Raw genomic sequence first — 14500 nt, 5'->3', positions numbered from 1 at the left:
GATGTCAGCAAGAAGTGAGTTGTTTTCCTCAGCAGTGGAAGAATTAGCGAGCTAGAAATCCAGGGATTTCAGGACTTTAGTCCAAATTGGAAAGAGCATTTAGGCTCACCAGATTGGCAGGGGACACAGGGACAACCCAGTGTCTCCCCTTTTGCAGAAAGGCTTGTTGATTTTCCTGAGTTATGAACCCAGCAAGAGCTGTACATATCACTCACACTGTCTACAGTACAGAAAAACCGAAAGCAGCATCCCCATGGGGAGAGAAGCAACATCAGTTTGCTACGGAGAAGGGGAGAGCAGAGGTGAATGTCTGCTCATACAGCAGACCTCTTTTCATATAACAGCGGATGACAGTGTCACTTATTTTCACAGACAGCTATTTAACAGTCAATATAAGGAAGCATCATGAATAGAGAACAGCAGACAAGGCATAAATTATACAGCTAACTAAATAATATGGTTCCTACTCTACTTTAAAAGGCAGGCCAGATGTCTTCAGATACAGTCAACTGTTAGTTGGCATGGCAAAACCCTTTCAAGACCAGCTAACTCAAGTCACAATGTGCACTTGATTCGCTTGGCTGAACGGGGATCTTCCTGGGCTGTGAGCAGGATCTATGCGCAGCTGAAAATACGGTGGGAATGAGTCAGTTCCTTGGAGCTTGTGTGGGAGGCAAAGACAGAACTGTGGGTGGCTTCAAAGTGTTAAACAGCCTTTTAAATTCAGGCCCAGTTTCTCAGAGGAATATGGAAACAGAGATATTCACCCAGTCTGGATTTAGTTCCATGCCTTGGATCACCCTTGAGAAAATTGCTCTCTGATAGTAACAGGCCCTTCCCAGGCATGTGGGTCTGCTTTCTCCCGAGCCAGTTCAGCTTCAAATGTAATTCCGTGGAGTTTAACAGCAACCCAGTTAGTCCCTCGTCCATAGCAAGGCAGCAGCAGCTGGCCCTTCTCTCCTGACATCTGCAGGCCGCCTCCAAGGCAAGATAGAGCCTCACCAACTCCGGGTCAGGCACTTGTCTGGCCATTCCTGCTCCCTGCATCTCATTCCTTTTGCTCAGGCTGCCTGGGATAATAACTCTGCCAACACAGGCATCTCGGGTACGCACTCCCTGCGATGACGGACAGCTGCTTCAACCTTTCCAGCTCTGCATTGGTAGGGAGTTTCCCCGCCCGGCAGTCTATCAATCTACCGCTGGCACCAAGAGCTTTGGGATGCTGTTCTACCCACAGCCAGCCTGCGCATATGGGGGAAAGGGGATGCTGTGGCTTAAATTACCTGGCATGTTGGAAATTCAGGCCCCATCTAGTTACCTCCTGCCAACTGTTTGCCATTCAGCCCCGTTCTCCTATAGTACAACCAGAATCTGGTCAGCTCTAAAGAGGATTTATTGCTTTTACTGGATCAGGCTCACCCTTCCATTTAAGTGGATTAATGTGGGTTAGCTCTAATTTAGCCCCACACAGGATTAGCCAAGTCAACATAAAGGTCCCTACTACTGGCAATGTTGTTGTTTTTTCCCTGTTGTCATGATGAATTTTTTATGATCTTTATGTGCAAAAGAAGCTTTGCAAAATCTTAGGCTCCTGCTTTCCAGCTTTGATGATTTGGCATGTGAAGGATGCAATGAATATATAAACCTGTATTTTGGCATAGCCTGCACAGAGCAGCTAGAAACCTAGCCCTGGTCTTTCAGGGACTGGCCAGCAACCATTCAAACCTCCCAGCCCAGAAGAACAGCACGGGGAGCTCATGAGGATACATCAGTCTTCAACACTCAACCAAAATCACCCTAACCCCATCATTCCTTAGATTCTTTTAATTAACCTCAGGATTCATATGGAGGATGTGTATGTGGGTGGAGCTGTGGGTTATTTGATAAATGACTTGGATCACTCTGCCAGTCATATTTTATTCACGTGAGAGCAACTGTTGAAGGCTGTTATTTACCACTGCGACCAGGGTCCCCATCCCAGTACACAGTGTGCAACCACGTGGTAACAATCTCTGGTTGGAAGATCCTACATCAAACCAGATTCAACAAAAGGGTCGAAAAGGAAGGGACCTCTCTTTTACCCTCATCGTACAGATGGGTGAACTAAGGGCTCACACACACATTCAAGCAGCCACCAATTAAGAGTTTATTGTAACTCCTTTGTACGCAATTTAGTCCATAGCAAAATCAAGGCAAATCAACTTAGCTTTATTGGCTGTAAAAGGGCACCCGGTTCAGGAGCCATCACAAGAAAAACCTCCATCATCCGCTTGAACACACAAGGATAGATGCTGGAACCCAGCCAAGGCAACGTGGCTTTCATCTTTTACATGAAAGGGGGCTCCCTTTGACATTTTGAGGCCCACTTTTTATAGAGAGCTGTTATGCAAACTTTGGCTCACATGAGCTTGAACAATATGGAGACACGTAAGACTGAAACTTCCAGAGGAAGCAACATCTCCGTACGCTGGACCCCCTTCTGCAACGATGTATGCAGGAACAGTCCCATTGACTTTGGCTGAACAGCTCCAACGGGTTATCAGTTTGCAACCACCAGCCATAAAGGACTGCAGCTGAAAGACGTTTATTTCTGGTATCAACGTCCCCTAAGCCACGGTTTTGGTTTAAATATTAGCACAGAAAGATGCACATTTCTTTAGAAATTGCTGTTGTTCTCTATCTCAGTGTGGCTTTCTGGAAATCCCAGATCTAAATATTGGCAGTTCTGTGCTATTTAATTTGTGAAGCCATCAGACCTCCTGTAGCCAGCGGCTGTCTTCACACGTGATCATATTTAGGAGGCTCCATAAGCTGGTATGTCATTATCTCAGTGTGTTAATTGATTAAGTCTGGCCTACATACAGTCAGCTGGACTATTCCCTTTGGGTTGTTATTATTAGCAAGACCCAGACATTTTAAGCCTTTTGGAGCCCAGGAATCTCTCTCATCACACAAGTAGAAGCCCAAGGAAATCTCTTGGAATCGTTAACTTTCCAGCCACGATTTAATTTCACAGGTGGAAAGATACTCGTATTGATGCACAAGCAACAGAAAAAAGGTGAAAGCACCCTTTAATCTGGCAACAAAAAAAAGCAAATCATCCACCTACAGCTCTTCAAAGATACAGCCAACACTCTCAGCTGAATTAACAAATTGCAAAGCAGACCCCTTAGCAGCTAGAACCAGACTGAAAATAACCCAGAGCATTACTTGACACATTTCTTTGCCCTGATTGGGAAAACATGTCACTTCCCTCCTAGAAATCACTGGTATATGTTAAAACATGTATTCCACAAGCGATGAAAACAACAGTGCTTGGTTTCCAAAGGATGTGTCTGAGCATGACTGGCTGTTTAAGAGAGGTATGGTGTGAAAGCAAAGTTGCTCTTGGGGGGTGGAGGTTTGGTGTCCGGTAGGGCATGCTGCCAGCTGAGAGTTTAGCCACAGATAGGGCATTCATAACAAGGCTTTTCCCACATTGTTTTCCTGGTGTCTACTCAGGGATGAGCTCACACTTTGCTTTGCCTCAGCAAGAGTTCTAACAGCTCTCCATTTCATCCAGCTGCCTGTTTTTATGAAGCCCATAGGAAATTTGTTTCTTCAAGACCTCAGTTTGGTTTTCACTGACCATGTTGTTTAAAGTAGCATTACAGGAGCAGGACAAGCAGAAAATTAATGGTGCAAATTCAGATCTGTTAGAAACCAAGCCAAAGTTGAATTTGTGCATGTCTTTTTACTCCAAGTTGTGATTAAATTCAATGATGCGCAGAGCCTTGGGACCCACACCTTGAAAAACCCCATACGTACTATTTTCAGCAATCTGTGGCCTGATTTCCAGCAGAGTTGCTGTTCAACTGTAGTTCATGTTGAAGCAACCAACAATTGCTAAACAATCAAATTACAAGTCTCAAATTAGGATCCAAACATCAACCAATGAGTTTCTGCATCAGAACAACTAACTTCCTACTATTTGGCTGAATTGCTCACCTGGCCAGGTCTTGTTTTAAGCAAAGCCGGTCTTTCACTTGTGTTACTTGTGACTAAGACCGAAAAGCTGACCCTTAAATAGATTGTGATGGCAACTCAGGCTGCCGGATTTTTCTTGTATTTCTTTATAGGGCACGAGAAAATGGATAGAAGAGCTTTGCACAAAGAAATAAACAGAAAGAGGCATTTTGATATTGTTCTATGTATCAGCCAGGCTCTTAGAAAAATAGTAATTCGTCTCCTAACTCTGTATTTTGGGGGTGATTATATATTACTGAAGCCAATGGGAAGTTTGCCATTGACTTCAGTGGGGCCAATGCTTTACACCTACCCAGCTAGGAAATCTTACGGGTTTCAGGGAGAAATTAAGACATTCAACACTTCTCAGAGCAAAGCCACTTGTACTTAGGACCCTAAATATGGGCTTTACACCTTCATCTCAGGCACCCAGTTCATCCTAGTTTATATTCACAGCTACAGCACAGCTGTCTTTGAAAGTATCTGAATCCCAGAAATCAAGTATTATAAATCCAGCTCAATGTCAGCAGTCTGACAAAGAAACAAAACAATAAACTTGCTTTTTTCACTACCCGCTTCATATCCTCAATCTGGTTTGTGTCTTTTGACACATAGGAGGCTTCAGAGACACTGTACAACAATAAGAACACAGTATTGTCCCAACAGTAAGAAAACTAAGGTTAAAGGACCCATAAAAGGGGATTAAAAACACTTGGCATGAGAAGGATTTGGAGGAGGAGACACTAGCATTTGCAAAATGTCTGCTACAGGGCCACAGCTCCTAAACATCATGACATTTGCAGGGCGATCTATATAAAAAAACTGTCTGGGAATAAACCTCAAACCATCAATTCAGCACTAGAAAAATCTCCAGAAAAAGTGGTAGAAGGGTTGTTACGGTATTTCAGAGAAATCAAATAAATTTTAAATAAAAATTTGTTAGGCTTAATAAATAAATTCACATCACTGTTAAATTCAGTTGGATATTTTTTTTGAAGAGGCACATAAATTTTCATGTTTGAAGGGATAAATCAATGACAAATTGTCTGATGTCAGGAAGAAATTTCCTCTGCTAGCAGATGATTCCAATACAGAGTTTCTTGTATTCTCTTCCTTTGAAGTATCTGGTACAGGCTGTGGTTAGAGACAGGATATCAGCCTGACGAACCCCAAAGACATTTTCTTGTAGTTCAAAGTTCAGATGGTCACAAATAGCAGTTGTTCTGGTTAGAAAAATGTATCATGCATTTGCTGTAAGTTCAAAAGCTCTCTGCTCAGCACCTGGATTTTCTGCTCTTCATGCCACATCTTTACAACCACTTCCTACAGGAACTGGCCGTAAAATGTGCTCTGATGGTGACAGCTCTTAAAACGTTACGTATGTGAGTGGGTTTGAAAACACAGTCCTTTCAGGGGTGTTTCTTTTGTTACTGGGCTTTTTTCTCATGCATCTTAGTCAATAGGCACTCTTTAATCTTTGATTGGAAATTCAACCTAATATTGGAAAGATTTGCTGTCAGCTCAAAACCCTGCAAGCTGTCAAAAATGAGTGAAAGGTGGCTGAGGGAATGTCCCTGCCCATTTGTCACTTAAGTCAAAATTGCTTACTCCTAGATACACTTTTTTCTTTTCCACGCTGGTTTGTGAAGGTCCAAGTGAATGAAATGACCTGGCAATTTGGCACAGGGAAAAAAGGTGACAAGATAAGGTGCTACTGTTAAAACTAGTGATCTTGGGGTTCCACAAAGCCCTTCCTCAGCTGTCAGCAGGACACTTTCGCTCCTCAGTCATCCACTTGTAACTTCGCAGGAGCAGAAAGTGGCTCTCATTTCAAACCCAGCCCTTTAAAGACAGAAATGGGGAGCTGGTGCAGTGTGTGGGACAAGAAATACCCTTTTATGGACCTAGGCTGTCATTGTACCTAGTGTCCACTTAAGGCAGTGGTGGAGGGGGAAGACCATGGAAAGTTTGCTTTGGGGAGTTTCCATGGGAGGGGGTACTTTGGGTGCCAAACTTTGTGATACTGACATCCAAATCCTGCAGATCCCAGGTGACAAATCCTGACTTCACTGAAGCGCATGGGATTTTTGCTACTGACTTAAGTGCAGTCAGGATTTTACCCCAGGGAACTGGGGAACGCGATCTCCTGGCATTGAATTGGCTGTTTCTTTCCAGTCTTCTCCTACCTGGTACTGGAAATAATCCATTTGTTCAAAGTCTAGGGAAGCACAAATGCAGAAAATATAGTGCTGCATCTGCGATGGGTGCTATGAAATTAGATGTATGTGGTATTTTCTTCCTACCTGACACATTACAGCCCTTCAAATATCTCTGCAAAGACAAGGGTAGGTGTGAGGACCCTGCTCACACAGCAGCCTGCTCCAGGCCTTTGGTACTTTTGGCCACACGTGGAAGTACAACTATGTCTCAGCCCTGTGGCAGACGGCAGAAACCATATCTAAACTGTGGTACTGGCATCATTGCAACGGCTACCTTGCTCTGGCCAAATGGTTTACACCACACCCCTCCATTTCAGACAGATGAATGAATGCGCAGGCCTTCCTACTCGCCAAAATGCTTATGGTTTCCCCACAGCCCAGTCACGGCCCCCAAATAAACAGAGCCACTGACCTATTCAGCACATGACCCTGAAGTCCCAGCAAAGCAGATAGCTCCTCCGAGCAGAATACACCTCTCTGTTTCGTCCTATTGCTAATTTGCTTTCTACTTTGGAAGCCTTCCCATTTCTGCGGCTGGCTCAACCACTTAATGGGGTTCTGGGGTTTTCCCCAAGATGAGGACATTCACTGAGGTCTATTCACTAAGCGAACAGAGAAATCCTGAGCAATACCCAATACTTGGGGCTACTGCACAGAAAACCCCATTCATTGTTGCCAAGCCACCAGGGTCAGCCACACAGCTGGAGTTTTACCTGTTTATATATTTATTTAAAGGGTAACTGTCACTTGGGGTTTTAGCTCATGTTGGTAATTTCAGATTTCTGCTCCAAAAGGATACACGCGCACACGCACACACACACGCATATATACCTGTATATACGTTTCCTGCTCGGCAGCCTGAGCTGCCATGTTGGTCCGAATGCTCCTCTCAGAGGCACAGACCATCTGCCCTTCCTCCTTCCCAGCAGGAAGATGTGGAAACTGTTGGGGGTACTTCAGCTTGAACATCAGGCCCTGTACCAGTACATACATCACTGTGACCCTGTGGGAGCTTCATTTTAGGTAGCCCTCAAAAAAAATCCAAACAAACCAGAAGTGTATTTCCACTTATATTTCATATCTGGGATGAACCATATAACCTGAATCTGCATTTGGTCCTAGCTTCTACTCTGTCTGTTTTAGCTGCTCAGAGTTTTCTGAAACAATTTTTTTGGGATTTGAATTTTGTAATGTTCAGACTCATGAACAAAGCCAGCAGAGTGCTGCTTCATTTGGCTGTGCACATCAAAATGCTCTCTGTTTCAAGTTGTGGCCAGCACTTTTGCAAAATGTGGTTGAAAGTTATACTTTTTAACCTGGCTTTTATCATTGTTCTCAGGAAGTTGTAAAGAGTAAGCACTTTTAAAGTGAAATGCTTGAGTTCAGTAGTTCTGGAATTGTGCTTTTAAGGTAGGAAATGGCCCCCCAGGGCACAAGGATGTTAATGCTTCAACTTTTAGAAGTGTCTGAGCTTTTAGTTTCTGAATCAGGCTGGAGCTAAACATAATTTGAATACCGGAAATCTCAGATTAGAAGATAGGGTACATTTGGAAACATATCACACTTGGTACTTAACATCAAGGATCTCACTGTTTGCACTGACAAGTTCCCTGTCCCTGTTCTTTTTTCATAAGATTGAAATCTCACATCAAAAGCTGAAACCATTAATAAGCTAACACTGGCACAACACTGAAACAGAGAAATTAAGAGCAGGAAAATCAGAAAAATGCTTGCTCAAAGTGGTAATCCTGATAGTAGTCCTGTCAGTTCCCCTAAAACAGATGTTGGCCAATTCTGCAGCTCATTGTGACATAACCTCAGAAAACGCAGAAAAAGAAATGTCAGTTCATATTACACTCTCTGTATAATTAAGAATAATTAAGTATTCTAGATATGAATTAAGTTTAAGGCTGTGTATGACTTGGTAATGTCTTAGCCATCCCAAAGTATGTGTTAATTCTAGCTCCCCCCATCAATGATATGTATTCTTAACACCAGTGACTCCTTAGGTCATTACATAAATTATAAAGTCTGGAGTTGACTTTGTACTTTCTCTGCCACCTCAGAGTACACATCAGTGCATGGAGCCGAGATCCCTCATGCAGGGAGATGGAGTGTGTTACGGTGCTCAGAAACCCCTTTCTCTTCACAACCACCCAGAGCACTGATGTGAGATCCTGTCTCACACGACATTAGGCAGCAGGCTTGAAATCCAGCAGAAGCCAAACCAAAGTCTGTCAACTCTTCCTAAATGAATTTACAAGTGGGGAATGGGGGAATGAGATGAATGGCATGGGATGGTTGTGCATGAGAGCAGGGACGCAACTAAAAATATTTGTGGAGATCTAAGTACACCACCCCAAAAATACACACATATTTTCCACCATTTAAATATCTTGTCTCTGAGGGGAAGCCAAACATTTTTCTATTTATTTCCACGTATGCCACCAAGATACTAAGGAATTTAATTGCCCAATTCAAAATGTTAAGAAAATACCAGAAGGCTGAATGTCCTGGAAAAGGACAAGGTGCTAGGAGGACATTAACTCATCGAGCATAGTGTGCTGAAGAAAGGAAAGCGCTTCCAGTTGCTAGTGGGGTAAGCTTGCTCTCAAATGATTTGTGAAAAAGGTTACATTTGGTCTGTACAAGAAGCAAAGTCCTGTCTGTGATAAGCAATGGGGACACATGCAACCATACCTCTTGTTTCCAGCTGTCCTAACGCCTACCTCTGAGCTGCATTTTTAAGTGGAATTAGCACAGAAAAGAGATTGGTACATTCCTTGCTGATGGGGCTGATCGCTTTGATTTGTGCTCCATGCAGTAAGGCTCCTGTAGAAGCCCAAACCTCCCACTTAATCTTTAGATGCAGTGACAGAAGAGATGATCTTTGGATGAAGATGGTGATGGACTGGTGCTTGGAATACTCCAGGCCAGGCTGTGACACAAATGCCTCACGTGACATTATGCAAGTCATTCAAACTCTCTTGGACTTACTTGGTTTCACAACAGCGACAAGTCAGTTTTGTCTATTTAAATTACAGCTCTCTGAGTAGAGTGAGAAAAACTTTTTATTACTGAGTGATTAAAAGAGGCCGGGTGAAGCCTCCTCATGCAAAAAATTCTGCCTGAGGGCAATGCTGGGCAGCTACAGTCACTCCTGAGAAAAGCTTGAAACAGTTACCTTGGTACCTTGCAGGAAAACAGAGCTGTTGTAGCTGGAGGGACCCACATGGGTTATCCCTCACAGTTGTCCTCCATTCCCCCTGCAATTCCTACCCTGATACTGCTTGTAAGGAGAGGCTTTTTGGAAGTATTTGCAGGTTTCCTGAGTGAGCACAGACAAGAAAATCCTCTCCTTGTCCTCTGTCTCTTCAGTTACGCAGGTTACAAGGAGAAAAGTTCACACAGATAGGACTGCTGTGATAAGATTTTGTCTGAACCCAATAATACCTCCCCAGGAGAAAGGCCTGGGGGTGAACTAGATTGGCACTGCTCCTACTGCCAAAGGGGGAAAGGAGAGGCCGGGAGAGCCTTTCTGACCCAGGCAATGGTAGCAGCACTTTTGGTGTCAAGTCTCTTTGCTGTAAAATGCCAAGCTGCATTTGTCAGTGCCTGAAACTCAGCCTGGGTGAAAGGACATTATTCTAAAACGCATTTTGTATTACATTTACCCGTGAAACAGATTATTTTGTTTAAAGCCGCAAAATATTTGACCTTGTTTCGTATGGTTGCAAGCTTACAATATCCATGTCCTCTCCAAGCTCAATCTCCTTGATTGCATCTTGCCAAGAGGACAGTATCTGTCCTAGATGATCAGCAGGAATGAGCCTAGGACTCCACACTGATTAGGCTGCAGAAAGTTCACTGTCTTTCATGGTGCCTTGCATCTTGGTGGTGGTTGCATTTTCCACAAATCCAGGGTCCAAACGAACCATTTACTGGTTCAATTTAGAAATTGCCAGGCATAAGCAACCCCTTTGATTCACAGAAAAAAGCAAGAGGACATTGCAGGCTACAGGAAGATACAGGAGCCAGGCCTTCTGTGGGACAAGCTGAATTCAAATGGCCAGGAAACAGCGCTGAAGTCTTCCTGCCATAGTTAGTCAAGAGAGTATGATGAACTCTAAGCAAGAGGCTGTCAGAGTCCCTTTGCCCTTGGCTTAGCCATGGATGGAGCAAAGACCAATGCAGACCAAAGTATTTTGTGCGCGAGTCCACCTGACCCACAGTGCATGTTGTTCTCATGAAGCCTACAGTCCTTTTAAAAGAAAAAAAAACATTACAAATACACACTGGTATCATGAATTTAAACAGAAATCTATGTTTAAATGAGCATATATTTCTAGAAGTACATTAATACAAATATAAACCAATAAAAAGCTTACATGGACTCAGGATCTCAGCAAAACTGTGACAAATTTAACCATCGAGGTTACTTCAACAACCAACATGTCACCTTGTGTCAGCTGGGCGCAGATGAGGCAAAGCACCACCATTGCAAGGAGAAAACCTTTTTATCTGAAAAAGAAATGCATAGTTTGGCACGTGTGCTCTTTGCCTCCTCTCTTGCATGCCGCTCAAGGCAGCTACGTTGTTCAGCAGTGCAATAAGCAGCATCACATAGTAAAAAAAAGGAGCAATGGCTTGGTTGTGTTATCATCTTAGTTGTGTTACCACTTACCTACAGAAAAATAAAACTGGGCTTTTCAGAAGCACATGGTGTTGCCCTGACTAGCTCCCATTAGAAATAAATAAAAATTCAGATATACTCACTGGTTTTCCTCCGGTCTCCTCAGTCAATCAGCCACAGCCTGGTGTCTTTTTTAACGGGGTTATTCCACTTCCATCTTCCATGTTAAACTCTCCAAGCAGGGATGCCAGTTCCAGCCACCCGAGGTGTCTCTCATCATCATCATCAGCATCCAGGCAGCCCTGCAAACTTCCACCACGTACCCTCAAAAAGCAAAGTGGCCCTCCTCGGCAGCCATGTCTGCTGGCCTTCCTCTCCGATTTCCCCTCTTCTTTGGGGCCGCTCTGCTTGGGTGAATCAACATAAAATAAAAACCTCCCCACAGTGTATTTAGCCCAGCCCAAAGCCGTGCATGGGATGAGGGAGAGCCCATGGAGAAGGGAAGGGAGAGCAGGAGGGGAACTGCTGCTGTCATGGCCGCCAGGGCCTCCTGAGGCCCAGTGCCACCAGGCCAGGTCTCCCTGGGGCCTGGGGTCCCCCAAAATGTGAGAAACACCTCAAAACCATCAAAAAAGCCTCGAAAAAACCCCACCTGTACCCAAGCTCCTCGCTGTGTTTGGGCAAATATGGCCCATGCCCAAGGCTAGCAGCATTTGCCACCAAAAAAATGTAAAATAAATCCACTGTTCCCCTCAGAAACCCCAGGGTCTGGGGGAGGCAGCTCCGGCTATGTCCCCGTGTTTCCCAGCACCATTTCATTTTCCCCTCATCTTCCAGCCAGCCGAATAACAATAAAAGGTGTAATTTTGATATGATGTATTTATATTTACATAGTACATTTTAAAGCAATAGCTACACTGATCATACATATTAGAAACAATAAAAAAAGAAGTTAAGAACTAAAATGTACATCATACACTTGTATATATATTTTTTTTTTTTTTACACAGAGGTAAAAAGGCTTATAAAAATCAATACAACAGGGTTTTAACTTTTAGTATATAGATACAATAATGATGAGGCTTCAGGCACTTTAATTTGTTAACGTGAGCGATAGCTTGGAAAAAAAACAAAAACAAAAACAAAAAAAACCTTTCCACAACAGAAAAAAAAAATTTGGTTAATGTTTTGTTACCACAGATACAAAAATAAAATCTGAATAATTTCTCTCAAATGATTGATGTCAGTATTGCAAAGCTGACTGGGAGAACACTACACACTGTTCAGCAGCAGTGTGGAAATTAAGAAGAAATATTTACAAAAAACACCCATTTCTATCATTGTGCCCTTACACCACTGCCTTCACAAACCAAATAACACACGCAGCAACATCTACAAGTATTACAAAAACCCAAGAGAAGAGGGAGAAAGGAGAAAGGGAGGAAAAATTAAAAAAAAAAGGGATTTTTTTTTTTTAAACTTTTATTTCCAGACATACAAAAAGGCTTGGAGTATGTCTACTTAAATAAATAGGGGCACTTCAAGACTGGACAAAAAGCTGTAAGATCTTTATGTAGTGTTGTGCTTTATAGAGAGAAGATCTTACAGATATTTGTTTACACGAAACAACTTTGAGAACAGAAATAAAAGGAAAAGGTTGTTTCATTAACTTTTTCTTTTTCGAGGCTGGCTTGATGTTTACTAGACACCATTGAGAGATTTGTCAATTGCTATTAGGCACAAAATATATTTCATTCAGCAAACCCAGACACATCACCCAGAGTGTAACACTCCATCCCTTTTCCACTATCATTCTTTTTTTTTTTTTCCCAACTGAAAAAATCCCCAGCAACTGCTACTAATTAAGCCTACCAAACTCTATAGTGTATAAGCACATTGCATACTTAATTCATGGTTGACTAAAAAGCTGTGAATAACTCTCAGAGGAACTGTTGGGACATTCCACCGAGAAAAAATGGCAAGTGTTCCTTTTACATTTATTTGGCAAATTAACTAAAAAAAAATTCCTCTTTTAAGACTGATGTCAATGTGCAATAGAGGGAGGGAAAGGACATGCGCCCACTGGCAATTTACTGCAGAAAGAAATTATGGCAGGAACAGCAGTGCCAGCTTTGACAAGCCAATCCCTAGCTGCCTCAAAGTATTCAGATTGTACTATGCTAGTTAGAGCTCACTGCACTAAATTTTTTTTTTTTAATAAAAATTATTTGGCTATTCCTTGTAATATATTAGAAAAATACTCTTTTTCCAAGCTAATTACAAGCCTTGTACACAAGACAACATGACATTTAAAAAAAAAAATTAAAAAAATTAAAGTAATCTTATCCTGCTGTATGCACCTTATGCATCCACTTGATAAATCTGGGTGGTGAACTGGGGAGAGGAAAGTCAGGGAGACACTTTGGTCTGGCTCCTGCAAAGACTCACATGCTTAATCCTACACACAGACTCACAGAAATGCTGGTTGCATGCGCAGTATGTCGAGACATGTGTAAGTATCTGGAGGATTTGGACCGCAGGTCAGGAAATAGAAGTGGTGGTTAACATCCTGGCTTTTGATTTTATATACCTGTTTAGATTGCTAAATGTATTTTCTACCGTGGATGCCTATGTTCTCATGCTCGTATTATACAGAAAACAAACACACAAATACGATTTTCCATATAATCCACCACTTAATGCAGCATTTCCCCAGGATTGCCATAATAGTGCTTTTGACATTGCATTGTTAGTAATTCTTTGCATAACAACAATTTTCCTCATCTCGAACCTTAGTGTTTTTATTCACAGATCATTACATGGCTGGCTAATGAAAAAGTTCCCTTTCTTTTGGGCAGAACATTTTTCCAATGTTATTTAGGGAAAAAAGAAAACCCTAAAATTTAAGTTTCCCTTTCAAGTAGTGGTCTGAAATGATGACAGGTAAGGAGAACTACTGGATTCTCAATGGTTATGTGACTATGGTAAATGAGCATTGCTTTCTGTTCACAGAGCTTCATGAACAGAGAAATAATTTAAGATGTTTGCTGAAGGAAATGACGATGGACTCTAGAGGAGAAACTGCAGCTTAGATGGCTATTTTGGCTTTGGAAAACAGAACAAAAAACCCAAAGAAAACCAGTGACAGAAATACTGTGTTGTGGTACAAGTTTGTTACTAGCACACCTTCTATACACACACAATAACTTGACGGCAAGTTAAAATAACTTCCAAGTGAGATTTCATTCACTACACCACCCTGTTTCTAGAAATGCCAAAGCCTGCTGACACGCAGATGGTACCGCACAAGCAGAGGCAAGACGGACACAGCCTGGAGATGTTCTACAATCCACCACCATTTAAAGCAGTTCTTTTCTCAAACTCATTTTAACTGGAAAAAAAAAAATAAACAAACATGTACAAGACAGTCTGTTTCGATTACAGATTAATAATACAAAAGTCTATGCTGTAGGTTAGTTAGTTAGAACACTTGATGAGCAAATCAATGCAGTGTAAGCCCCAGACGACCGAAGGTAAAGTGATCCGAACTGGTGGTTTCTGGATGCTGTTGGGCACAGTGGCTGCATCAAAATGAGTGATCTCAATGCTCCAAAACCAACGTGTTCCTTGAACTATAGGAAAA

This window comes from Leptosomus discolor, chromosome 2 (genome assembly GCF_034619465.1).
Source record: "Leptosomus discolor isolate bLepDis1 chromosome 2, bLepDis1.hap2, whole genome shotgun sequence".
In the NCBI taxonomy this organism is placed as follows: Eukaryota; Metazoa; Chordata; class Aves; order Leptosomiformes; family Leptosomidae; genus Leptosomus; species Leptosomus discolor.
This window is presented reverse-complemented; position numbering follows the sequence as displayed.